Below are 9,472 nucleotides of genomic sequence, written 5' to 3'. Positions count from 1 at the left end.
ATTCCATTTCTCCAAAGCTTCTTACACTGTGAGGGACTTATATTTTTCCCCCTTTGGAGAAAAATTCTAGAAAATTTATAATAGAAGAGTCAGGGTGTCAAATTTGGAATTCTCAGCCTATCTCCCTATGAACTTCCAGACCAGGACTAATCTGTTTATCACTTTACCTGCTAAATGCTTCTCTGAGTATAGTCCTGTTCAAGGACTGCCTGAGGCCACTGACTGCTGAATCATACAGTGTCTTAATATATTCAAGTTGCTATAAGCAAATTAACCATCAAATGGGTAGTTTATATGAGAGATTATATTTCACATAGTTATGGAGTCTATAAAGTCCAATATCAAAAGGCATATACTGGGCATAGTGGGGTTCTCCTTTTAGGTTTACTCACTACCACATTCTTGTTGTTTACATAGCAGAAGGCACAAGGATTGTGCCTCTCATTTATGAGAGTATTATATCTCATTTATGAGAGTTCCACCCTCAAACCCACTCATCTCCCTAAAGCCTCACTGTCTCACGCTGTCACCTTAGGAGTTGGGATTTCAATAAAGAAATTCAGAGGTAGACACAGGCCATTTCATTTATTCCTGAAGAGATCACAGAGGTTGGGACACGACAGCTTTGGGTTCAAAAAGCTAATTGTAATTAATTAAGGCAATAATAGTTTGAGGTACACATAGCTGTCAGTGTAAGTGGCCACAGAGCACCCCAGAGCAGCCTACCACTTCAGGGTTGTGAAGTCAACTAATAAAGACCCAGGTTAATAGCCTCAAGAGTAAAATTAGAGGACAGTCAGGGTAACTAGAAAGAGAATGCTATCCTCTTCCAGACCAGGGAATAAAGGTCTGATGGGTGTAGACGAACTGAAGTCTCTGACTCTTAAAGTCTTTGTAATTAATTAAAATTATAAGTTTGTATGGAGGCCAGTGAACTTATTGAAATCCACTGAAGCACTCAAGTTCTAAAAACCTATATTCTGATGATAAGAATCTCACTAATATTATATCTAAATACATTTAAAAAGAACAGAACCAGGTTCCAAATTCTACTAGCCAAAGCCATCTTTGATCCAACACAACTGATTGTAAATGCACGCCAATTGGCAAAGTCTCCTTCTTTCCCGCTGAGCCTGAAGTTCCACAGCCAGGGTAGCAGCGCTACCTGAACACAGCAAGTTGTCTAAAGGAAAAACTCCTACTTCTCAAATGAATCCTCACCCTGCTTCCAAGTCCTTCAGAGCACCTCTCAACGAGTTCTGCCTTATTCACGATCGATTTGCAGTGATGGATTAGAGAGCCATAAACTGTCTTCACGTTCCTTTTCAGCCAAGTCCCCATGGTATGGATTTCTACAACATGCACACATGGACACATGCGTGTGCACACACATACACATATGTACACACATGTGCAATCACACACACTCAGGGTAGGTCAATACATAAGCCAAAAAATTACTCATGATTTTTAAAAAAGATGTCTTCCCTCTCTCACTCTCTGAGGAGAGCCATATATATATATATATATATATATAAATATACTGAGCCACTCTCTTCCAGTTTTTCCATCAGAACCAGTATATCCTTCTTTGGTTTTGTAACTATGGTATTTAAATAAAAAATAATAAATAAATAAATTTTAATTATAAAATAAATTAATTCATAAAATGAAAAGGTGTTTTCAAAAAGACCGCCACAATGCAATCACCCAATCTGTGAAAAGAGATTAGCAATGCTGGTAGTAACTAAAGTTCCCATTTGGAAGTCAGGGACCTACCTGCAGCACTGATTTCATGTGAAGGGAGAGGAGTAAAGAACACATGCCTCACTCAGGTGCCATCTAGTTGGTCCTCAGAAGGGTCTTTCCTCTCAAAAAAAACCTTGGTTCCAATGAGTGATTATGCTCACTTAACAGAGAAGAAAACTGAATCTAAGAAAAGAGATTGAAAAACAAAGATGCTCTAGGTGAGAGTAAACTGACTTGACTAGGTTTCACTCTAATGACACAAAGCTCCCTGTGCCCAGCACGATGCTCAGGATGGACACTATATGTCAAGCTTTCAGCTCTGGGTGTGCTGCTTCTCCTACCCAAACCCACACACACAGAACACCGGTGGGTAGCCTGCACAGTATAGCCTCTGGGGTGAAGTTGTGGTGATATATATTGAAGAATCATCCCCTGGTACCATCTAGAGAGGGGCAGAGAGTTGGGCACACATTTCCTGAGGTGAGAATATAGCAAAAACTTGACCAGGTCCCCTCAAACTTAAGACAGGTATTTCCCACTTGATTCTTTGAAAATGAGAACATTTGAATGAAATAGAGACTTGAGAGAGAGGGAGAGAGAGAGAGAGAGAGAGAGAGAGAGAGAGAGAGAGAGAGAGAGAGAGAGAGACCAACCTTATTAACTACCACTCCAGCTCTCAGAAAGACAGAAAATGCAAAGTCCCAAGATTTGGAAGAATAGGATTGGAGGCCAGGAGACCCAAAGAAAAGTAAGGGACCTGTCCACAGGTCCCTTAAAGAAAAAATTCCCAGTTCTGATTGCTAGAAAGACCTGAGAGAAGAAATAGCAAAAACTGTATTTCATAGGTTTGATTCTGAACAGACCTGAGCTTCAAAAAAAAAAAAAAAAAACAGATGGGGATGGGGTACATGGTAGGTATATGGGGGCAGATGGTCATCACAGGCACAGTCTCAAAAAAATCTAACTTGAAAGGAGACATCATAGATTACCCAACCAGTGTTCAGAGTTACAATTAGAAGGTACAGGAATGGCACCAGAGTAGCAGTTCTTATCTTGTGAACCCCTAGGGACCAAGGTAAAGAAGTTGATCAGTCATCAGAGGAAACAACATATATGATCCCCTGATGTTAGACCTTGAACAATACATGGAATTTTGGATCTAAGCCAGATTGGGAGCCAAACATATAAACCCATATTCACATAGAAGCAAGGCTTATTGGGGAGCCCCAGAACTTTGCAAACAATCTCGGGGGAGGTCCAGGCTGTTGTGCTATCAACTTAAGGAGTTCTGAAAGTCAACAGAGTCTTGTGCTTACACATCCCATCCCCAACACTCCAGAGCACTTTTCGGAGATCACACTGGAAGTATTCACTATGCAGGAGTGGGCATGAGATATCTGGGAGCACTCAATAAGGAATATCATGCACATTTTCATATAATGAGGCACAGAAGAGCAGCAAATGCTCTAAGCACAGGTTGCTTAGGCACCTTTAGAACAGCCAACATCACATCCTTCCTGCTCCTGTTGTTTAAGTGTTTGACTAATATTTAAATATGCAGCTGTGTCTACGTTGATGAAACCAGAAAGACTTCAACACTAAATAGCCATTTTATGAGCTACATTAATAAATTATGGTATTACTCTAAGCCAAGTAACATAAAAATTATATAATATAATAAGTGATATACAGGTAATATGAAAATTATTCATTCTGGGCCAGCGAGGTGGCGCTAGAGGTAAGGTGTCTGCCTTGCAAGCGCTAGCCAAGGAAGGACCGAGGTTCGATCCCCCGGCATCCCATATGGTCCCCCCAAGCCAGGGGCAATTTCTGAGCGCTTAACCAGGAGTAACCCCTGAGCATCAAACGGGTGTGGCCCGAAAAACCAAAAAAAAGTATTCATTCCTTTTTTTTCATGCCCAGAAATATAGTATCTAGCTTGATTATAAGTACCCATTTTAGGATAAAATGCTAATGATCTGGGAGTGAATCAAACAACTCATGGATGTCCCCTTAAATCTTTCCAGTTCATGTCTTCCAAGGTCCTTTTTCAACTTTTTTCTTTTTTTTTTTAAATATAAGTCTTTATTTAAGCACCATGATTACAAGCATGTTTTGGTTGGGTTTCAGTTATAAACAGATCACCCCCCCCCATCACCAGTGCAACATTCCCACCACCAATGCCCCCTCCTCCTCATCCCTGCCTGAATTTGTGACAGGTATTTTACTTCTCTCCTTCTTTAACATTGTCATGTTAGCTGTTAGTGTAGTTATTTCCCTAACAGATTTCACACTCTTTCTGGTGAGCTTCAAATTGTGAGCCTGTCCTTCCAGCCCTTCCAGCTCTTAACTCTACTGTCTCTGGGCCTTATTACAGTAATGTCTTTAATTTTTCTTAAAACCCATAGATGAGTGAGACTATTCTGTGTCTATCTCTCTCCCTCTGACTTATTTCACTTAACATAATAAATTCCATGTACGTGTTGTTTACATGACTGAAACCCAACTACAATCATATTTGTAATCAAGGTGTTTAAATAAAGATATATAAAAAAGGGGAAAATAGATTCCATGTACATCCATGTATAGGAAAATTTCATGACTTCATCTCTCCTGACGGCTGCATAATATTCCATTGTGTATACGTACCACCGTTTCTTTAGCCATTTATCTGTTGAAGGGCATCTTATAAATAGCGCTGCAATGAATATAGGTGTGAGGAATGGATTTTTGAATTGTATTTTTGTGTTCCTAGGGTATATCCCTAGGAGTGGAATAGCTGGATCATAAGGGAGTTCAATTTTCAGTTTGAGGAATCTCCATATTATTTTCCATAAAGGCTGGACTAGACGGCATTCCCACCAGCAGTGAATAAGAGTTCCTATCTTCCACATCCCTTCCAGCACTGATTGTTCTTGTTCTTTCAATTTTTTTCAATATTAGACTTTTACTGACATGTACGAGAAATCTTGTTTACTATTAATAGAGTTGATTTCATTGAAATACATTTGACATGTGATAAAATATAAATTTTAGGTATCCAACATATTGATTTGATACATTTATATATTTAAAATACAATTGCTATTATAGAAAACACCTCTGTCACATCTCATTATAGTCTTTTTCTCTTTTGTGGTGAAAATAATTAAGTTCTAATCTCTTAGCAATCTTAATGCAATAATTATAATACAATATGATTGTCTAGATTCTCTATACTGTGCATAGATCTCCAAGAACTTTTTAACTACAATTTGTAAATTTGTACCTTAGATATCACTCTTACTCTGACTCATATACACAAAATCTGCAACCTTACTTCCTGAAACCATCACTGTGCTCTGTTTCTATGAGTTTGTTTCTTGTAGACATACATATGTGTGTGTGTGTGTGTGAGAGAGAGAGAGAGAGAGAGAGAGAGAGATCACATGGTATTTGTCTTTGTCTTAGTTATTTCACTTAGCATAAAATCCTCATTTCACTCAGTAATATACATTGCAGGATTTTTCTCCTTATCAGAATATTCCCTTGTGCATACATTCTACAGAATGTAGACCACATGTATGTACCACATCTTCTTTATCCATTTAGCCACTGATAGACATCAATAGTGATATATACTGTTTTTATGTCTCAACTATTATAAATAATGTTGCAATTAACATATATGTGCAGATACTCTTTGATATCCTGTTTTCATTTAATTTGTATACATATATCTAAGCATGAATTACTAGATTAGATGCTGTTCTATTTTCAAATAATTTAGGAGACTTCATATTGTTTTCTTTAGTGGTGGAACCAATTTACATATCTATTAACAGAGAAAAGGTTCCCTTTTCTCCAAATTCTTACAGTTATCTCCTGCTTTCTCAATGAATAGCTTTACTGTCTTGTTTTATTGAGAAAATTAGGATTTCTCTCTTAACATGAGTCCTTCCCATATCACCAGTTCTCCTGCTAGTCAATGCCTCCCACCCTGGTCTACCAAGTAGACTCTTAGGCCTAACTCAAAAGTGGCCTTGGCTATTCTCATTATACCACACCCACCTTTCTTTAGCATTGTTCTATAGTTTAAATGCCAGTTCCTCCCTTTAGAAATACCCAAGAGTCTCTAAAAAGAGAGGTTATTTCCTATTATTATTTCCTATGCCAGATCTTTTAAAAATGTATCTAATGATGAGGCCTCAGTGGTTATGCTCAATGTATCTTCCCCTGTATCAGTTTGGTAAAAATGAGTAGGATTAATTGCCACAGAACACAGGAATAAAAATGAAGCCGTGCTTTGGACAATTCACACATTATTCTTTATCAGGTAGGTAGTCATATACCAGATAAAGTTTAAGGACCCAAAAAGTTCCACTTACATAGAGAGATGCCACCCACTACAACCTGACTACTGCTGCCAGAAAGGTAGTCTCAGCAACATTGAAGTCAAGAGTCTTGGCTTTATTGGCCCTGTGAGTGCTTCCTATGGTGCAGAAGCTACATGTCTGTAATCAAACATCCAAATGGGGAAATCAATTATGCTTATCCCTATTCTACATGGTAAAGACCCTAAGGTTCTAAGCAGAAATGTAACTTACTGAAGGTTGTGCAGCTGGTCATTGGAAGAGCTGGGAATCATTCCCAGGACATTCTCTAATCAATTATGCCATCAAATAAGAACTCAGGCTGAAATTACAGACCCTATTTCATGGGAAATTATCTTTGAAATATCCATATTATCTTCTTTGAGCCCTTCTGGATCATAGGATGTCATTAAATAAATAATTATAAATAAAGAGAGATGATAACAAAGTCACCTCCACACACACCTGCATGAAGTCAATTTTCTCCATAAATGAGAGCTTCCCTGAAGGTTGGAGATGTAGAGGAGAAGCATAGGGAACGGAGAGGTATAGAGAAAACTGTCCATTAATCTCTCAAGTTGTCTTCAAAAAGCCTCTCTGTATTCCACTTTGGTCAAAATAAAAATTATTAATAAAAAATAAATAAAAAGCCTATCTGGGGGAAGAAATAGTATAGAAGGTTGGGCTTTTGACTTGCATTGCAGCTAACCTGGGTTCAATGCTTAGCACCCTATTTAGAGCCCCAAGCCCACCAGGAGAAATCTGTGAGCACAGAAAACTGCGAAGTGTGGAATATACATTAAATAAAACAAAATTCCTCTGCATCCAGGATTCACAGTCCTACTTATCATGACCCAGTCATCTGCCATTGCCTCACTGATTCCTCCGCTTCCTGCCCCTTCCGACCCAACACAGCCCCCTTAACCTCTGTAAGCACAGCACATACCTGCTTCAACACCTTCAGGGATCCCCACTGTGAAATCTTCGCATCTTCACCTCAACTTAAAGTCTTTCTTATTTGTCTTCAGGCAACCAGATTCATCAACTACTACTGGCTCAGACACTCCAGGTTTCACCCCAGGCCCAAAACTTAACTCTGCATCCCAACTTGGCATTGCTCTCCTGCCCACCTTCTACTGGTTCTCACACATTCCTCCTCCATGACACCACCATCATCTCTTTAGGGGTCCTCAAACTTTCTAAACAGGGGGCCAGTTCACTGTCCTTCAGACTGCTGGAGGGTCAGATTATAGTAAAAACAAAAATTATGAACAAATTTCTATGCACCCTGCATATATCTTATTTAGAAATGAAGAAACAAAATGGGAATAAATACAATATGTGGCCCGCGGGCCGTAGTTTGAGGACCATTGTCAGGCAGTCAGCAAAGCTTGGTGGAGCACCTGCTAGGAATTAGCTAGAGTTCTGGCATGTAATTTCAACCTTTTCTTTAACACTTGGTGAGATTGTCAAAAAATTTTTTTCATGTGTGGTGTTTTGACCTCCTTATGAGAATAACTTGATCCTTCTCTCAGTGCTCAAATATTTATATTTGGCCTCGAGCCACAGGCATGCATCTGCCTCCCACAGTCCTGTAAGCGCCTTGGGGGTAGAGAGTATGGCACTGGTGGCAACTAGCCCATCATTGATCCCAGTGCTCTTCAATCCACTCTGTATTGACTAATGGACAGTTCCAGAGTTCCTGGATCATCATTGCTCACAGTCCAACAAAGAATGGATGCTATCCAATCATCAAAATATCATAGAATAAATTATCTGAAGCATCTACTTATTGCCAAAAATTATCGTGGAAACCACTAAGTCTCTTAGATAATTCTAATTTACTTAACCTTTTCCCTATGTATACATAAGCAACTAAATAAACAATGTAAATCCAGAATACTTTATGCTATCCAATAAGAGTGAGTCAAGACATTGAATCGAGAAAAATCCACATTCTCTCTTGGACTTAGAGTCTAACTTATAATGTTAAAAACAATTGTTGGTATCGGGTTTGAATCCCATTCATTTCATCTGCCAGTTGGAAGCCTTCTCTTATGGATCTGCTGCATCAAGATTTGAAGTTGAATCATAAAGTAAGTGGACATAGTTCCTCCCTAAGGTATCTCTGCTTGAATCAGGAATCCAGGACTGACTTAGATGAAGGAACCAAGCTAAGCAATACATAAGCAAAAGATAGGCGATATAAGTTATTAATAAGAATGTTGGGGAAAAGTAAGAGCTTAACCAGTTGAGAATCATCAAGAAAGATGAATTTAATCTACCTTCTTTCTCAACTGAAGCTGATAATAAGCCTAAGAAAACCCCTCATTGACTATCGGGTTTCTGGTGCTTCTAGGAAATGGAAGAGTTCCAACATGCCTTATATCTCACCCTTCCATTTCTCTTTATTCCCCAGTTTGTTATTCAGCAAATAAGTTTATAGTGCTTACCAAGTACAAGATCTGGGACACAGACGTGTTCCAAATGACATGATCCTTGTGGATGTGTGAGGTTTAGAATGTAACCAGGAAGAGGTCTCTTATGTGGGAAATCCATGCCTTCAGATGTAGGTTTGTATTCCATAAGGTGATTTCCTAGACAAGGAATAAGTGAATGATCAGAATAGAGTTACAATGGTTCAGAGTGAAGAGAGAGAGAGTAGAAGCAAATGTCACACTGAATAAATACTTATCATAATTTGTCATATTCCAAGATATAACAACTCAAAACAGGGCTTGAAGGGACAGTCTTAGAGAAGAAAGAAGAAAAGAAATTGCCACCCAAGAAAGGGAGGTTATGTACAGTCAGTCCTCTCCTTCCACCCCCATGCTAAGACTTGGCATTGCTGGTATGAATGCCAGAGCCAAGAAGGGGAAAAACAATGAAATGGGGCTGCCATCAATGAGGAAGTGTCATACAATGCCAGAACTTGATTTGGAAAGTATTCATAAGGCTTTCTTGGCTAGGATATTTAAGACAAAAATAGAAATAGTCTCATCAATGATTTATAAGAGTGCTCTAGAGAGATGGGGCAGGACCCAGGATAACAAAGAACAGGGAAACAGTCTCATTGCTATAGGCTAGGGTCGGGGGCATGGGTCCCAGGTAGAGAGAGCCATGAGAGGTGACTCCAGTTGCTGTCACCTAATCAAAGCTCAGGAAATGTCCAAAGCTATGTTCCAGACTTCAGAACTGCACTGTGTGGAATCCTTCAACTGTGATTTTATTCTTCTCGGTGGTAAAAAGCCTTCAGGTGTGATAGCTGAGAGTTGTATATATACTGTAGAAATAACAATAATATTAACATCTTAGAAGCCAGCCACATAGAGCTGTTATTCCAGCAAAGAGCATCCTCTTCTGCATTTTAC

Source organism: Suncus etruscus, chromosome 3 (assembly GCF_024139225.1).
Source record: "Suncus etruscus isolate mSunEtr1 chromosome 3, mSunEtr1.pri.cur, whole genome shotgun sequence".
NCBI classification, from domain to species: Eukaryota; Metazoa; Chordata; class Mammalia; order Eulipotyphla; family Soricidae; genus Suncus; species Suncus etruscus.
This window is presented reverse-complemented; position numbering follows the sequence as displayed.